Source organism: Aythya marila, assembly GCF_965140915.1.
Source record: "Aythya marila genome assembly, chromosome: Z".
Classification (NCBI taxonomy): Eukaryota; Metazoa; Chordata; class Aves; order Anseriformes; family Anatidae; genus Aythya; species Aythya marila.
Window position 1 is genome coordinate 63,229,280 of NC_139080.1, and position 19,317 is coordinate 63,248,596.

Below are 19,317 nucleotides of genomic sequence, written 5' to 3' on the forward strand. Positions count from 1 at the left end.
AAGTTTATGACAATAGTATGAATATTGCAAATCCGTGACTTAAAATTATATAGAGAAAATCAATTAGAATTTCCTGCAGAAGTGTTTCGATCTAAATCAAAATGTGACTATGAAAGAGCAAAGTGGAAAAACCTCTAAATGGCTCATGATAAGCAGCCCTCTTAAAATACTCTTGGCAGACACCTTCTCCAAGGTGTCTGTCTCCTATACACTGAACTTCTTTTACCAGCTGCACTGTGTACTGATCAAAAGGAAAATAAACATTTACTGTTTTCCAAGCCCAAAGGAGGGCTTGAATGTAAAGTTTGCATTTATTGTAACTTGAATATTTCATCTAAAACAAGATTTTCCTGCAAATGATGACTTGCCAGAAGATTTAAAATATTTCTGGTTTGGGAAGAGATACAAGCCAAAAAATTGTTGTAGGCTACTGCCTGGATGAATTGTATTATGTCAGATTATGAGGATGTTAAATTTCAGTGAAAAACTAGATATGCTTCCAGTTTGTTTGTTTGTTTTTTCCTTCAAAAAAAAAAAAAGTTTTGTTTTGTTTTCCTTCACAATTCTTCTGTTAAGAGATACATATTATATAGGGTAGTACTAGTTGGAGACCAAGGGAGTTTATCAGTCTCAGAGTTAACAGGAATGTTTTTAAGACCTGAATGCTCTGAAATAAGACAAAAATGACTGACTATCCTGTACTAAGGACTGTCGTATTTTGAAGTTCTCAGCTTCCTCTTTTTTCTGTGTGAACAATGCAGAGTTATATAAGAAATTGGAAATTATACATGGCTTTAAAAAAAGTCAGTCATTTTTCATAATAGTATGTTGTTCAGATATGACCTGCTCACTGCACTCTAATTACTCTAATTACATTATTCGGTCAAGGAGTTACCAGTCACAATTGTACAGCCTTGTTTTTTGTGTCCTGCTGTCAGCAACTGGGAAGAGGGGCTGTGTGCTGCTGTGTAGGCATTATACCCTACCTTAGCAGGAGCTACAACTCAACTGACAAAGAATAAATTCCAGTTCTTGATAATTAACCTACAGCTCTAAATGAAAAATCAGGTGCTGCTTTGTTCCAGTTCCATGCACAAGAAGCTAGGTAGGGTGTCTGTCTTAATGGGATGACTTTGTCAGCCTGGCTGCCCTGTGTGCCCACATAACACCCACTTCTGCAGCCATCAGTGAAAGAAAGAAACAAGTGGCTTACCAGGGCAACTCCACCTGCACCCAATATAAACCACTGCTGATAAGAAAATGAAGTTCAGTCTCCCGTTTTGAATATTAAAAATCTGAAAACTTCTCAAGATGAAGAGTGATGTATTCCTTCAAGATATAATTTTGGATGTAGATAATAACACCTCTTGTAAATTAAGCAGCTATTAGAACCCATGATCTTGGAGATCTTTTCCAACCTTAATAATTCTATGATTCTATGATACTGTGCTTTGAATAAATGTTTCAAAACAAAACAAAATGAAACAAACAAACAAACAAAAACCACGAAAACAAAAACACCACCATATTTCCCTAAAATTATGCTTAGACTTTCCAGCATGGAGGCTTAGTACCAGCACAGTTTCATTACTGGCTTTTTATTTTTGTTGTGATGTGATTGGATTGAAAGAGTGCCAGGGAGGGCTTATCTACTTTGTTATCTGTTTTTTCAGTTGCCAAAATAAATTCTCATAGCTGATTGGCAAATACTTCTTTGCCAATCTTTTCTTTCTTTCTTTCTTTCTTTCTTTCTTTCTTTCTTTCTTTCTTTCTTTCTTTCTTTCTTTCTTTCTTTCTTTCTTTCTTTCTTTCTTTCTTTCTTTCTCTCTTTCTTTCTCTCTTTCTTTCTCTCTTTCTTTCTTTCTTTCTTTCTTTCTTTCTTTCTTTCTTTCTTTCCTTCCTTCCTTCCTTCCTTCCTTCCTTCCTTCCTTCCTTCCTTCCTTCCTTCCTTCCTTCTTTCTTTCTTTCTTTCTTTCTTTCTTTCTTTCTTTCTTTCTTTCTTTCTTTCTTTCTTTCTTTCTTTCTTTCTTTCTTTCTTTCTTTCCTTCTTTCTTTCCTTCTTTCTTTCCTTCTTTCTTTCCTTCTTTCTTTCTTTCTTTCTTTCTTTCTTTCTTTCTTTCTTTCTTTCTTTCTTTCTTTCTTTCTTTCTTTCTTTCTTTCTTTCTTTCCTTCTTTCCTTCTTTCCTTCTTTCCTTCTTTCCTTCTTTCCTTCTTTCCTTCTTTCCTTCTTTCCTTCTTTCCTTCTTTCTTTCTTTCTTTCTTTCTTTCTTTCTTTCTTTCTTTCTTTCTTTCTTTCTTTCTTTCTTTCTTTCTTTCTTTCTTTCTTTCTTTCTTTCCTTCTTTCCTTCTTTCTTTCTTTCTTTCTTTCTTTCTTTCTTTCTTTCTTTCTTTCTTTCTTTCTTTCTTTCCTTCTTTCTTTCCTTCTTTCTTTCCTTCTTTCTTTCCTTCTTTCTTTCCTTCTTTCTTTCCTTCTTTCTTTCCTTCTTTCTTTCTTTCTTTCTTTCTTTCTTTCTTTCTTTCTTTCTTTCTTTCTTTCTTTCTTTCTTTCTTTCTTTCTTTCTTTCTTTCTTTCCTTCTTTCCTTCTTTCCTTCTTTCCTTCTTTCCTTCTTTCCTTCTTTCCTTCTTTCCTTCTTTCTTTCCTTCCTTCTTTCTTTCCTTCCTTCTTTCTTTCTTTCTTTCTTTCTTTCTTTCTTTCTTTCTTTCTTTCTTTCTTTCTTTCTTTCTTTCTTTCTTTCTTTCTTTCTTTCTTTCTTTCTTTCTCTCTCTCTCTCTCTCTCTCTCTCTCTCTCTTCTCTTTCTCTTTCTCTTTCTCTTTCTCTTTCTCTTTCTCTTTCTCTTTCTCTTTCTCTCTTTCTCTTTTGCTTTCTCTCTCACTTTCTCTCTTTCTCGCTTTCTCTCTTTCTTGCTTTTTTCATTTTTTTTTCCTCCAGCAAGTAGCTTATCCAGTGAAGTTGTTTTGAAACAAAAACTAAAGTACTTTTCCCATCTCCTCCTGTAGCTGCATAAATTTATTCTCCAAGTTCCCCCCACCTTTTTTTTTTTTTTCTGAAACTAATGTTAGCTCTTGTTCTCTTGCTTTTGCTGTCTCCTTTAGTAATTTTTTCATTCACTTCATCTTTCTCTCACTTTAAACATCCTTTTCTTTGTCTTAACACATACTCTGCCTTCAGAATGCTACATCCTTCAAAATGCTACGTCCTTCAAAATGAGAGGTGAGGTCCCTGCTGCAGAATGGTGTGCTTAAACCAGTAAACAGAGTGCAAGGAACTAAAGTCTGTTTTAATACCATTAAAAGCAAAGGCATACATTTAATGCTAAAGCAAATAAGACAAGATGAAGGAATGCTATCTTGCAAAGAATTGACTTGAAATCACACTGTTTATCCTAGTCTAACACTAGAGTGGAAAAGGATAATATCGAATAAGAGTTGTACTGTTTTATGACCACGACTAAGTTCCTGAGAAGAGTCTGAAAAACAAATAATAGTAATGAGATAACATTTCCCAGGAGGATTCCAGAATAGGATGTAAAAGGAGAATAGTTTATGAAGTAAAGTTTGATGGAAAACCAAGAGGCACTGCCAAATCTGTCTTTAATTGAAATCCTATCTGTGGATAAAAGAATGATTCAGACACTGCCAGTGTCCTCAAGCTTTCATGTGGCAATGTAATAAATACCCATCGAGCTACCTGCACTCTTTGCCAAACAAGTGCCAAAGAAGGAAAGTGAAGAGGACAAGCAGACACTTCAGGATTTCACTTGATATGTATTAGCAAAGTACCAGAGTAAGATGAGGAACGGGAAAACCAATGAGAGGAGGAAAGTAAAAAAGAGAATACAAGAGCAGAACTGAGGCCTGTCACACTTTGTAGTCCTGTCCTTTCCATTTAACATGAAACTCTTATAAATGTCAAAAAGTCAGAAAGTAGTCATGTGACCGTATTTATTGTTTCTCAGTGACTTTAAATTATCTTTAGTCTGTTCACAACAAAGAACTAATTTGTGTCTCACCACCTGTCCCGTAAACTCAGCCTCAAAAGCAAAGGTCAGGTTGGACTCTTTCACAGCTCTTAAGAAAGGGTTTAGATTACTACCACTCCCACATTTGTACAGACCATCACTTTCCAGTTATGCTCACATGCCTTTGCTCATATGTTACTGACTGTTTTTCTAAAGGATCGGTTCTGCTTGTGACTAACAAGGAGGAAAAGGTTTCAGGTTACTCTCACTCGAGTTTCATCTTCAAGACTCATGTGAGTAAAATGAAACAAATAGAATGATGTTAGACAGGACTCTGGGTAAGCACAAACATGCACATGCACACTCACATTTTCATGAGAACATTTCATTTAAGGTGAATTAACATAGCCATTCCTTTGATTACACTTGTGTATTAGCAAGCAACATATTTGCAGTATCTTTTTGCTATGCAACATCACAATATTTAATAAATATTGTTTCACTATTATAGAATAGAATCATAGAATCATTTAGGTTGGAAAAGATCTCTAAGATCATTAAGTCTGAGTGTTAACCTAGCACTGCCAATTCTCCCACTAAAACATGTCTCTAAGCATCACCTCCACACAGGTTTTTAATACCTCTAGGGAAGGTGACTCAACCACTTACCTAGGCAGCCTGTTCCAATGCTTCACCACCCTTTCAGTGAAGAAACTCTTCCTAATTTCCAACCTAAACCTCTCCTGGCATAACAATCTCCATTCCCTCCTTTTCTATTGCTTGTTGCTTGGACGAAGAGACTGAATCCCACCCCCCTACAACTCCCTTTCAGGTAGCTGTACAGAGTGATAAGGTCCCCCATGAGCCTCTTTTTCTCTAAACTAAACAATCCCAACGCCCTCAGGGATCAACGTACTCTTCTTTAAGACTTCTTCTCCAGATCCTTCACCAGCTTTGTTGCTCTTCTTTGGACACACTCAAACACCTTGATGTCCTGCTTGTAGTGAGGGTCCCAAAACTGAACACAGTACTTGAGGTGCAGCCTCACCAGAGCAGAGTACAGGGGGACAATCACCTCCCTGGTCCTGCTGAATACACTATTCCTGGTACAAGCCAGGATGTGTTTGACCTTCTCAGCCACCTGAGTACATTACTGGCTTGACCAATTGATATCAACCAGCATCCCCTGTTCCTTTTCCACAGGGATTATGTAGAGAACTGATAAAGCTTCTCTTCTCTCTGAAATGACTCTTAAAATACCTTCAGAAATAGAATATTTTTGTAGCTGGGTTGTGCTTGTGTGTGTGTATCTTTCTGTCATCTTTCCAATTTCATGATTACTTTTTGTTTGGGTTGTTGGGTATTCTTATGTCACCAGTATTCAAACGAGAACAGAGTAATCTAAAGTGTTTATCTATTATAAGGAAATAACTTTGTTCTCTGAATGAAGAAACAGATGTAAAATTAACCAGAATTCTCAACTGTTTCACAAATTATCTTAGAAGAAAAAAAAAAAAAAAAAAAAAAAAAGCACAAATCTCAGTTGCCTTATCTATAAGCTACACAAATCTCTATTATTTCATATTGGTGCCATAAAAATAAAATTATTCCTGTCTGAAAACTGCTTTGTGGGAAAGTCACTGATATAAACCCATCCTATTTGTATTTGTTTAACAATTTCTATAATTGTTTTTCTCCTGTGAAGAAAGGCTGAGAGAGATGGGGATGTTCAGCCTGAAGAAGAGGAGGCTCATGGGTGGAATCATTCCAGCTTTTCAGCACTTATAGGGGGCTTATAAAAAAAGATGGAAAGCAACTTTTTGCTCAGGCAGGCAATGATAGGACAAGAGGGAGTGGTTTAAACTAAAAGAGGGGAGATTATATTAGAGGTTAGGAGGAAATTCCTCACTCAGAGAGTTGTAAGGCAGTGGCACAGGCTGTCTAGAGAAGCTGTGGATGCCCCATCTATGGAGGTTCTCAAGGCCAAGTTGGGTGGGGCTTTGGGAAACCTGATGTAGTGGGAGATGTCCCTGCATATGGCAGGGAGATGGAACCAGATGGTCTTGAAGGTTCCTCCCAGCCCAAACCATTCTGTGATTCTATGGTAATTCTATAACTTTCATTGGCTAATTTATGAAATGATTAATGAGGCAAAATTTGTTATGTTCTCTTTGGTTTTGTTTTATTTATTTATTTGTTTGCTTATTTGGCTTCAATGGGAGGTAGTTATAAAAGTATTGATTATATACAGGATAAGGGACTCAGAATTAACAGTATCTTGGAGTAATTTTACATGTACAATCTAATCATTTTAATTTGCAGACTGATACAAATGAAAGGCAGATATTGACTCTGCCATGAATGGCTAATAGAGTTTCTTTGTCTCAGCACAGTCTTTGAAACAGAAGTGGAAATTTGGCATGTTCTTATGAGACAATCCTGTGCTGTCCAGAGCTTTATGAGAGACCTGCCTGCCCCTTTTCCTTTCAAAATACTCACCATAACATGTTTGACACCCTCTTTCCATTTCATTACAACAAGGAAACATCAACTACAGTGAGTTCTAGACCAGCCCAGTGGAATAAATTTACAAGGTAACTAAATAAATCTGTACCCTGCCCACTCTGTCTATTCAGGGCCAGACATATCTTTCATGCTTGATGTCAGTCCAGCATTTTCCAGTGACATCTTGAGCTGCTACAGACTTTCTGGGTCTCATTCTTTCCACCACCCCAATGCCTACTTTCTTACTTCCTCTCTAATCCTCTCAGGGAGTCTGGACTGGTTCTTCAGCTGCTTCCGGATTGCACTTCTCTCCACTTGGCCTGAACCTTCACATTAGAGATTCTTCCAGCTGAAAATATCCAGTTGCTTCAAGAGTTATTTCACCTGGCCCAGCACACAATAGCCAAGACAAGACTGTCCAGAAACGTGTTTTCATTGAAGTATAGTGCATAGCATGCATATGCATTATTAAACAAAGAGAATAATGCTTTCTGTTACAAACTTTCCTGTACTTCAATGCTACATATAAGGATGAACAAAATCTAGGAGATACTCATTGTGGAGTTTGGGATCTAATAAAAGCCACATTTTGAGATTAAGATTTCAGTTCTTTATTCATGCAATGAGATTTTCAATCTGAGGTAAGCAGCTGTATCTTAAGGCTGAAGGCTTCACTTCACTTGGCTTCACTGGTCTACATTTGCCTTCCAGGCACCTTACAAACAACCAGAGTCTTTCTTCTCCAAATTCACCCACAGCTGGTAGACATGCCATCTCCCAGAGGCTGTGTCCATGCTCACTGGACTGTTCAACAATCATATACGTTCAGAGCATGAATATACAGAAATGATAAGTAACAGCTCACAAATCAGCCATCATGTTCCTATATTCTTTATCACAGTTATACTTTCCATTCTTATTTTTGTAGTTACAGCATAGGTATTCAAATAAGTGAATTTTTAGAACAGCAGGGGGTACATAAAGCAGTCAAAGGAACAACTAAAGCAGCACATAAGGCAAAATGTGTATTTTGCAACATTGGTCTGACAATGCAGATGTAAAGACCCACTGAGCTCCAGTACTTTGAGGATTGCTCCATCCTTAAGAGCATAATCTTTCAGTACTTTGAAGATTATATCTGATACTTTTCTGAGTGCTGAGGCAATCTGCATATTTGTGTACTGCAAACTTTAAATGACATAAATCAAAGCTGACAAACTAAAAACGTTGTTGAAGTACCTAAAATCCATAATGCTGCCATTCCCATGATTCAATAGACCCTTTCCAGGTTTGATTGAAAGATTGCTCTATAGCTCTCCAACCATAGTCTGAAAAGCCGATGCATTATGGTAGGACTGACAGGATATGATTAATGTTGTTAAAAATATATCAGCGTGTATTAGGGCAGACTTTGTGTATCCATTCAGGCCAATCAAATTGTCCATTATCAAATGAGGTAAGAAAATAAATAAGAGGCTTTCAGTGTCACATTCAGACTCTCTGATTACATTTGTGTTTGTTTTGTGGGTTTTTTTTTGCAATGTCATTTGCTATCACTTGTTACTTTTCATTAGAACTCAGTTGTCTCTGAAACATGAAAAGGCTGAACATCAGTCATGCTGAATTAAAAATACACAATTTATGCATAAATTTGGCATTCAGAAAGTGTAGAACATTGTCCTTGAACAAGAATTTCCTTGGTAAATATGTCGCTACTCAGTCTGCAAATGTACCAGATAGCTGAAGTGCTGTCCTCTGGAGATGCGTAAATTTCCATCATGTTGCTATTACTAGAAGGCCTACCAACTACCAGTGGACAAATTGTCATGGAATCACAGAATGGATGTCATTGGGTCTAACCTCTCTGCTGAAGCAGGGAAACCCAGAGCAGGTTGCCTAGGACCACGTCCAGGCAGTTTTTGAAGATCTTCAAGGAGGGAGATCCAAAGCCTCTCTGGGCAGCCTGTGCCAGTGCTCAGCCCATAGGTATTACTCAGCCCATAATAGTATTACTACTGTTAGAGGTACGTCATGCTTGATTTTGGCAATTGGATTATCCTTCCGTTGTGCACTTTGCCCTCTCATCTCATTCTGTGCACAGAAGCACACAGAATTACTGCACTGGGGAAGTATCTGCCTTGATAGGAGAAAGACTGCCAAAGGTGTTGAGAGTTCAAAGACCTTGATGTGAGAATGTGTGTTAATTGAACTTAACTTTATAGAAATAGATAAGGTGCTGGAGGTAACTGAAAAATAGTCTTGAAAATGAGAGGTTTGGGGAAATAAAGCAGCAAGCACTATAATAAGCTTAAAGATGAATCAACTGTGATAAGTGTATTGACTGAGACACAGTGGATTTACAAAGAAAATGTGGATCACCATGACAGAAGAAATTGCTTATGGCATGACTTTAAAATGAACTGCAGAAAAAGCAGTGGACACACTTTGTTAACTGCTGTCCTGTTAAAGCCATATAGTCCAGATTGCTCCAAAAATCCTTAGGTGTGAGCTATATATTTCCAGGGCATTATTCTCAATATAGAAATCTGAATCTTTGGAGGACCATGACCTTTGAGAATAACACGTGGTCATTAATGTCCAACTGAAATATATTTTTTTAAATAATAAATATCATATGATTTTGTGATTTAATCATAGAATCATAGAATCATTAATGTTGGAAAGTACCTCCAAGATCATCTGGTCCAACAGTCCCCCCACCACCAGTATTATATGTAAAATTTGGATAATCATCAGGAACATTTTTTGATAGCAATGACCATACTACCAGGATTTTCCTTCCTGGACTCCTGCAAGAGTCCATAACAAAGTTTACTTCAGGTCACAATTTCCATGTGAAAACTGGACTAGAATTGAAGACTGCTGTGCTGTATTATTATATACCATTAGTAGATGGCTGCAATTTGAAGATCAGCTTCTATTTCAGGCATGCTAAAACTGAAGGCACGTCTGTAATCAAAATTCCTTTTAATATTTATACTGCATTCTCTCTTCCTGGGTCTGTTATTTAGATCAATCCATCCATCAGACTTAGATTTCAGTGCCCTTTTACTAGGGTGTGGAAACTTCGGCTTAAGTTTGTTTTCTCCTTCTTCCCAGAAGAAGAATTAATATTGCTTTTTATGTTCCATGATTTAGACTATTGGTTTTGCTCTCTGGGCAGGACTTGTTCTGAGGTGTCTGTGTTTTGAAGTAAAATTAATAGAATCTCTGTGAGAACAAATGCCTGAATGTTTCAAAATAATTCCAGATTAGCTCTAATACTCCCTGGAGACCATCTTTATTCTTGTCTGTGGTGGTGACTACCCAGGTGGAATTCTCTACTGAGTTACTACATGGTTAAGTTTGCAAACAAACAAACATACAAACATGTAGAAATGCTGTCTAAAAACATTTGACTTTGTGGAACATGTGGCAGTCAGATCTTTGTGTTGATTTACTATATTGTTTCAGTAGAAGAGTGGCTTAGAAAACCTGATGAAGTAGTGAAGGTACTTTGGCACTTTTCAGTGATGGAAGTGAATGCACAATAATTCTCAATGGTGCTCATAACATTTAGCAATGTGTTAAAAAAAAAAAAAAAAAAAAAAAAAAAAGACACCTCCTTAGTGTATTATATAGACCATATAGTGAATGGATATATCCCACCATATCTTCAACAGCTACTATAATTTTTTTTTTAATAATATGCCACAGAATCAGTTGGATACTACATGATATATAATACTTCGTGCTGAACAATGTTTCCAAAATATTATGAAACATATCAGATGAGAAAGTAATGCAACTTCAAAAGAGTATCAGAGTCTACAAATATTCATTTTACTTCAGTAATAAGTATGTTTTGGTTTTGGACCATAGCATCTGAATACAAATGACAACATACTTCTAAAATTGCATTGAGATTGATAATGTGATTGAGAAGAAGATGAGAACATTGCACCTAGGGAGAGATCCATATGTAGCAGAACAAGCTGAAATGAGAACTTCCTTAATTCCCAGTAGTCCCATCATATTAAACAGAAGCATTTGTCCCCTTCTATCCACCAACAAGAGAATAATAATCCTTGTCCCCATGAGCTAATCTCACCCTAAATGACAATCCCACTTCAGAACCACCATTTAAGGACCTGTAAGGAAAGAAAAGCCTCCTGCTTTTATTCACCACAGTTGAAGATTATTTTTGTACGAATGTAAAAGCTGAAATCATTGACAGCACAGCAATGAAAATCTACACTTTATGGCCATGATGTTGTTCCAGATTTTGAGTACATTCTCCTGTGAGATGGATATGTCCCAAAGAGAATAAATGTTGCTTTATCTCATACTTTCCATGCATTACCAGACAATGTCATGTAAGTGAATCTGAACTACATTTACATATATATAAAATTTATATGTATATACATTCTGTTTATTTCTGCTTCTTAAACTTTGTCAATTTATAAATTAAATCTACCAGCATTTTCATGTGTGAAGCTGCCCAGAATCACAGAATCACAGAATTGTCTAGGCTGGAAGAGACCTCAAGATCATTGAGTCCAACCTCTGACCTAAAACTAGAAGCTGCCTATCATCGTAGTAAAAGGATGCAAATTAATTTTGATTAGAAGTTATAAGAAAATGTTTCTTATAGACATTAAGATTGTATATAACTACAGCCATGAAATGTGCCTGACTAAAGCCTGCTTTTCATTTCAGGCAGTCTACACTTCAGGAGGGAACCAGAAAGACACAAGCATTTGTACAGAGCTTACTCTCCAACAATATAAAAGTCAAATGATATGATTACAGTTTTGTATTTCATTATGTGATTATTTAAATTTAGCTGTTAAGAAATGACAATAACAACAAAATTGCAATCAATGCAAAGGAAATAATTTGGAAATTATGAACATCAGCATTTGGAGCTTCTTGGTAAATTCTGGCTTGAAAAGTTAATGAAAAATTAAGTTTCTAACACATTCACAATATTTGTACTCGTTCCCTTCTTTCATACTGTTGACATTCTGGTATGATAACATCTCTTCTGCATACACTTATACATGCAGAAACATATTCAACATGCTTTAAAAAAAGCCATACCTACCTCTAATCACAAGAGCACAACCATTGTTCCAGTGACAGGAAAAGCTGAAACATAAACTCCATTCTTAAAAAGGGAAAATAGGAATCCCAGAAAACTACAGGCCACTCAATTTCACCTCTCTGCCCAGGCTGATCCTCCTAGAAAGTGCTAAGGCACATGGAAAACAGAGAGGTGACTGGTGACTGGCAACATGGCTCCACTATGGGCAAATCATGTCTGACTAACTTGGTATCCTTCTACAAAGGGATTATACCACTGGTGGATAGGGGCAGAGCATTTGGAATCAGAAACCATTTTATCCACAGTTTCTGAAGTGATTTTGTTGTTACTTTCATAGTCTTTATCAAGGAGAAGCAGATTTCACTTAAATAAGCAGCTAAGTATATGTTTGATTGACATCGGAAGAGTTGAGCAACCCTTTCAGTACTGGGCAAAGGTAGAACTAGACAGGATGTGGTGGAACTTCCTTGTGATTTATTACTGCAGAAAATACTTCAGAGATAGAAACACTGCAAGTTCTGAGCATTACTGGCCAAGTTTCAAAATGCAAGGGCCAGCCTGAACAGCAGCTGAAGTTATTTTTGTGTGTGTTTATATGGTCTTAAAATGTAGATAATTTGAGGCTATCAAGTTGTTCAGTGGTTAAACTGTGTAAGTACATGGTTTGATTTTTCTGTACTACCACATCTCTCCTTTTTGTTGACAAACCTCATATTATCATATTACAAGTTCTTCTATCATATCCTTAGACCACAGACTACCTTTCCCTGTGACAGGGCAAACAACAAGGTCCTCAACATAAGGGGACCTCCATGTCTACCTACGATCTAATGCTAGGAAAATGTTAATCCACTTAATTAATAAAAGCTGATGGGAAAATTTACAACAGATTCAACCTGGCTAGTAATAAATTTGGTCAGAGACCCTGAAACTGAAAGATAGAACAGAGAAAAATCTCATTATTTTAATATGCTTATATCTAATTATATCGTGAAAATATCCAGAGAAGCTGGATATCTGACCTTGGTAATCCACTTGCTAGAAAACAGGAACTTCTGCTTCCAGCATCAACTTGCATCAGACTGCAGACCTGAGAGCACCTTTCCATCTGCATGGCTTATGGCTTGTGTGGTATTTCATTGATTCTATAACCCTGAATTCTGAAATGGATTCTTACCTATATCTTTCTCTTTGCAGGTGTAATATAAAAGTATTATATAGCATTTTGAACTGAAAACAACTTTTTGGCATTGATGCAAAATGGTGGAGGAAAAGGTTACTCAGCATAGTTGCTTTGAATACTATATTAGTACTGGCAAAACATTTTCTTTCCATCTGCTTTGGTTTTCTGAGTTTTAATTTAAAACATTGTGCTTTTGAATGATAAGCTATGTATAAAGAAGGTAGAAGATAAACATGATCAATGAAAGTTTACCCAGTGTGCCTACTCAAAAACAGCAGATATATTTTTCAGTTCAGTCACACTCTTGCAAATCCAAAATACACATACAGTTCTATACCTAATCTACAAACACATTTACCAGTCATGTGCTCTGAATATATAACCATATTTAGAAGTCATTACTTGATATTAGTGTATTCCCTTACCCTAAAGATAACTGACTTGTAGTTATGATTTCCTCCCTGCTCCAAAAAGTCAAAATATTTATATGTAAGGAGCTCGCTAACTTCCTTCATGAGTTCATATGACCTGGTTGCCCAAAATAGGAGGGTGAGCAGACTCAGTAATGCAGGAAATCTTCCCCAGTTCAATGTGTCCAAGTGTTTAAGCTCTCTGGACTTCATAAGACTTTGAGAAAAGCTGAAATTTTTATGTGCCCTTTGAGTCTTTGCTGTATAAAGGTTGCATAACAGTCTGTTTGCCAAGTAGTCACCACACCCGTGTTACATTAATAGTGGGAAGAGAGCTACCCAAGACTGACAAATTTATCTGAAGAACATCCTAAAGTTGGATGGGAAAATATTTGTTGTTCTCATTTTACTGATGTTCATGGTGCAACACAGTGTATAAACAAAACAGGGAACATATTTCTTGGGTAAAGAGTCAATGCAGCCCTGGGTCCATTTCTTGCTGTGGTCTCCAGTGAATACGCTTGGTTATCTCTTCCACACCCATGGTTAAAATTATCCCATTGCTTCCTAGTTGTTCAGTTCTTTCAGAAATTAGCCTGAGTAAGAAGCATTAGATTTTTCTATAATTATTTATTTATAATCTATTAACAAAAATTTTAAAAAGAACCAAAAAGCCCACGAAGACCCTAGAAAATAGTGGCAGGTCACTGACCTGAATCCTTACAGCCTGGAGGTCCAAAGGTCCCTCAGCATCCACTGTTATCCTTCAGAGCAGGGCTGATGCTCAGCCCTCACCTCTGTGAAAACAGGAATATTGACTTCTTGCCATAGAATCATAGAATATCCCAAGTTGGAAGGGACCCATAAGGATCATCGAGTCCAACTCAGGGCACCACATGGGTCTACACAAAAATGTCACCACAGCTTGGCATATTAGGGCAGCTTTCAGGTGACCTAATGGTGTTTTGCTTATGTAGGAAACAAGTATGTAATTAGTAACAGAAAACTGGATGCATTTCATTTGTAATGTCTCAGCTGTTACTTCTCTGTCTCCTTGGAGGCCTGTTTCTGACGCCATGCAGTGGTGTATTGCCCCAAGGATTTGGCCATGGCTGCTTTCCCTTACATTTATTTTTAAAATGTCTGATAAATTCACGGGAGTTACTGCTGATGCACACTAACTACAGAGGAGACTAGCAAGAGACTGTCTCTATAAAGACATGTTTTTATATGCATTAGGTACTGAGTACAATTTATATGGAAATGTTTAGGGGCTTTCCCTCTCTATTTGTTTTATTAAAGCTTAATTAACTGTGCAGATGAAATCCATTTGAAAATATACTCTCATCCTTCTAATGGAAAACAATGAGAAACTCAGTGATGATTAAATAACTCAAGATATGCATAGCTAATAGCAAAACTTTTTTTTTTTTTTTACAGACATCATTAATTTATGAAGTACTTCACAGTAAACTTTCACTTTAAAAGGGCCTGAGAAAGAATAAGAATAATAAAAAAGGAGGTGAAAATGACATTCGTGAGGAGGTGTAGACATGCAGGATGTTATTGGCCAGAGATGGATAGGGGTGATACCATGGAGTAATGGACAGCATTAGTAAGAACTTATTCCAATAGGAAAATTATATGGTTTATGGTGTACTGGAATCGGATGGAAACGGACAGAAACTGTGGGCAGAGCAGCCAGTCAGAGTGGAGAGGCAGAGTCAAGCTCAGTTAAGGAGAATTTAAGTGGAAAGAGCCAATATGTGTTCTCACTCTCCAAAACAAAGGATTGTACACAATAAAAAAGTAATTGAGATTTTTTTTTAATATAATTTTGTGTGATTACATACACCTGCCCATGTGAAGCAGATGTGAATGACACAACTCTGTATATTATGCTTTTTAAATAGCTGCCTCTGGAAAGACTCATGTACTATGTAGCTCTACAAAATAGTCTCTCTTTCACTGCACCATTGTGACCCCAAATATTTGCTTTCTTTAAACAAACAAAAGAGAAGAAGAAAATCTCATCCTTTTCTCTCACCAGCCTAAGTCAAGAGTATCTGCAGGAGAATCCATGGAATTGCATTTATGCAAAACTGACAGTATCGTTTTCTAAATCTTTGGCTGTTGCAGTGTTGTGAGGATCATTTCAGTTCAGTGTGAAATTGTTCAGGGATGATTTCAGTGTTGTACTCTGTAAAAGGCTACCAGGCCTAGTGGCATATACAGTAAGTATCCATTTCAGTGGAACAGAAGGCAGAGGAGTGACATGACATTCCCAGGTCTAGAGCCAGAACTGCCCTTCCCACGGGATTAGAGAAAACATACTTTTTCACATCCAAAAGTCTCCATAGCGTATCTGCTCATTAATTTAAAGGCTTAAAGTATAACAAAACTTCAAACTGTGAACCTAGAAGAAAAAAGTATAGTTTTCCTTTCATACAACTTCTCCAAAGCAATTAAAAAAGAAAATAAGAGAAAGATGTGCTGCAAAATTAAAACAGAAAATTTTGGAAATGAATATATATAAATGTAAATAAAACCCAAGAGTTTGCCCTGAAAACATGAAAATGTAATTCTGATTCTGACTACTCTGAGTTTATAATGCCTGTGGGACAGTATGCTGCTGAAAAGCTGTGCAAATCTGTAAAAACAAACAAACAAACAAACAAACAAAAAACACCTATCATTCTTACCCCTACCTCTGTCACATTTTCTTCTGTTCTCAAACTGTGGATTAAACTGTTGATTATTGCATGTCTCTTTTGTGCTGTGTCTTTTACTACAGAACTGCAGCTAAAAGCCAATATTATATTAATTAAACATTTCACCGCTCACGGTGTAAAATCTTCAGAAATCGATCACTAATTTTTTAAACAGGAAAATAATTAGAGAAAATTGTATATAAAGTATGCTTATACTGAAAACAAAACAGAAACAGATTTTTTTTTTTACTCCCAGAGGTCCATTCTAGAATGTTTTCCCCTTGTGATCCTCTGAGCTCATTCTATATGTCTTCCACTGTTTTCATAATGTGCAATAATTTACACTAAATTATGCAAACGAGGAGAAGACAGTAGAAATCCTGATGATGTTTTATCCCATTGAATCAAAACAATTTTTAAAGTATTTCCCACTTGAGGTGAATATAACTCACTGGTCTGTGCATTTTATGTGCCTCTTGCCATACCCAGCTTATTAAGGAAGCAAACGTGCTACACTCCCTATCTATTTTAAGTGGCTAAGATACACTTTCAGCTCCCCATTCACTTTGTTCAGTCTGCTGTGTCTAGCAAGATGATGGCTGCCCCAGAAAGAAGGGCTGACACAACAGCCTAGGGATGCAAGCCTTGCAGGTTTGGGGTGAGCTGCCTATCTTTGCACGTCTCTACCTATTCACTACTGTGGATTCTGCGTTTCTCTTCCCTTACATGTTGTAGTAAGGCCAAAGGCTACTAGAAATAACAACTCACTCCAATAACACTGTGTGTTTTTGATTCAATCTTAGTGCCCGTCAAGACAATTTAACAGATGGACTAAAATGCCCAGTTACTCAATAGCACTCACTTTTCACCTCTTACCAGTTAGAAAGGAGTCCCAAGTCAGATTAGCAATGGCTTAGACACTCAAGTAGGTACAGAACAGAAGAAGATCTCGGAGATACCGTGACTCAAAGCTTGAACTCTAAATTGTTTTCTACGTTAGTGAGTATGACACAGTGGGTAAGATCTCTTTACAAGAATAGTTCATAGCAAGGGGATGAGGCATAGATGAAATACCGGTAGCTTGCTAAAACAGGCAGAGAGCCATGAAAGCAGGCGGGCACATATTTCAAATGCAGCATAAGAGATAAAAACTAGCTGTAAGGTTACTACATCCCTACTCCAGTGCACATTCTTCCGCTTCCCAGTTACTCACCAACTGCCATGCATGCCACACAGAGATATTTCTTGTGCCAGCTTAAAGATGTAATCTGAGATAAACTGGCTGTGAGTACTGCTCCACTTTCTTTACAGTGACTACATTAAATAATTCAAATTGCCTCTATGAAAGAGAGCGGGAGAGATAGCTGTTATTTGGTGGCAATATAGTTAATTTTTCTCCCTATTATATAATCATAGAATTGTCAAATCATTTAGATTGGAAAAGACCTCTAAGATCATCTGGGCCAACCTTTAACCTAGCACTCCCACGTCCACCATTAAACCATGTCACTAAGTACTACATCTATATATCTTTTGAAGACCTTCAGTCTTAGTCCAGTCTTACACCAGCACAGAAACAATGAAACCACTAGGTTTCCACTAACATAAAACTGGTAGGAGGCAGTGGAAGGCTGAATCCATTCTGCTGATGAGAGCAGCTCAACTTCATGGAAAGTGGTTGAGGTGGCATCACTCACAGGAGAATGAGGTTGGATTTCTTCTATTGAAGATACTGTTTTCAGCTGCAAATCTATTTCCATTTAGTGTCATATAATGATAAAACTACTATCTATTCATATTTTACTTGAGCACTGACAAATCCACAAGTTTCTCTAGTTCAGGTATATTCAATTTTGAATGTGAATATCACCTATACAAAAAACTCTTAATCTACACTGAATGTTCAGTATTTACTTCACTCTGGATCTGGATACTCACTTTTAAGGTTATTACGTAGATAGAAAGTGCTAAACCTACAGCCAGATGCAAAAATTTAATGAAAGAAGGAAATTACTATTTAAACTTCTAAAAATCCTTAGGAGCCTAAGTGAGAAGACCAAGCCTGAGTACGCACATACAATATAGGAGTTGCTAATGTAAAGGATTTATGTAGAACTAGCAACAACTACTGTATACTTTGAAAGAAAAAGAAAAAAAAAGAACTTTTGAGACTACAGTCCTGTCCACAGGTTCAAAACCGGGATCATCACACCTGACTGAAAAGTTTCTAAGCTGGTCTAAACTTGTTCTTTCCAAGGACAGATAATAGGAGAGAGTATTGTCTCTGGAGACAGCCACGGAATGACACTATTGCATTCACTGAATTCTTCTTTACTGCTCTATTCTCTTTTAATTCCCACCTTCATCGCTGTTGTACCTGAAGTTATTCCAAGAGCGCTCTAAGCAATATGAACTACATCTGCACGATGCATGTTTCATTATTTTATCCTCTCCCATCAGGTACAAAAGAAGACCTAGAAAAAAAAAAAAAAAAAGGCATTCTGGCAGTAATGTGCACAAATGCTCTTGCTCCTGTAAAGTTCAAAGGAAGAAAGTGTAACTGTTTTCCTTTGGGCTCAAAAAACAAAAACAAACAAACAAAAAAAGCCCAAGCACTGATGCAGATTAAGATTGAGTGTCATTTAAAGAAATAAATAATCAAACAACTACAATAAGTAACAATAATTGTAGGATTTGTTTTCTTTAAAATGCAAAGGCCCTCAGCAAATTTGGAATTTAATAAATAAAAAGAGGAACACTAGAAAACAATTATTCAGTATTAACATGAAGTAAAGTGAAAACATTCACTGTGAGGGACTGATTTATAAAGAGCTCTCAGACACCCTTTTCACTGACATAATTCCAGGGTGTTTTTACTTGGCTGACATGACTTCCATGGAAAGGAGCCATAAAAGGAAAGAGCTGTACAGATCCTCTTTTGGAAAGGACAAACCCTCACTGTTGTGATTCACAGCAACCAACTTATTGAAGAGCACAGTATGTATTTGTGGATGAGAATGGTAGAGGAGTACTAATCCATCAATATTTATTCATCAGTAATTGGATATGAAAAAAGAAAAGAAAAGAGAGTGGCAAAAAGAAACTTTTACTGCAAAAACAAAGAAAAATCTGATTTTGGAAAGTATTTCATTAAAAAATCAAGCAGAGCATTTTGTAAACATTGCTGCCATGGTGTGATATAGAAAAAGAACTCTCTCACTAGAGACATGCCAAAAGTTAATTTCAAAAGCAGTCACAATCTAAATTTTCATTGAGACATGATACTTTGAAAAAATATTTTTTCCCATTGGAAGACAATTTTCAGGAAGAAACCCCACTCCATTCTTACAAGTGGACACATTCCTACCTAAATTTAGTATTATTATGTATAGTCTGCTGAAGTTTAGATAAGCATGCAATGCCAGTTCTTCCCAAAT

The 19,317-nt window shown here is 36.7% G+C and overlaps 1 long non-coding RNA gene across 3 annotated transcripts in view; it reads right to left on the reverse strand.

Annotated features, from left to right (window-relative positions):
• The window catches only part of LOC309890423, a 57,032-nt gene extending 45,188 nt beyond the window's left edge, over nt 1-11,844 (reverse strand). For all 3 annotated transcript variants that reach the window (XR_014319418.1, XR_014319419.1, XR_014319420.1), the window contains exon 1: nt 11,577-11,844. This is a non-coding gene — a long non-coding RNA (uncharacterized lncRNA). The remainder of the gene's footprint in view (nt 1-11,576) is intronic.
• Between the last annotated feature and the right edge of the window lie 7,473 nt (nt 11,845-19,317).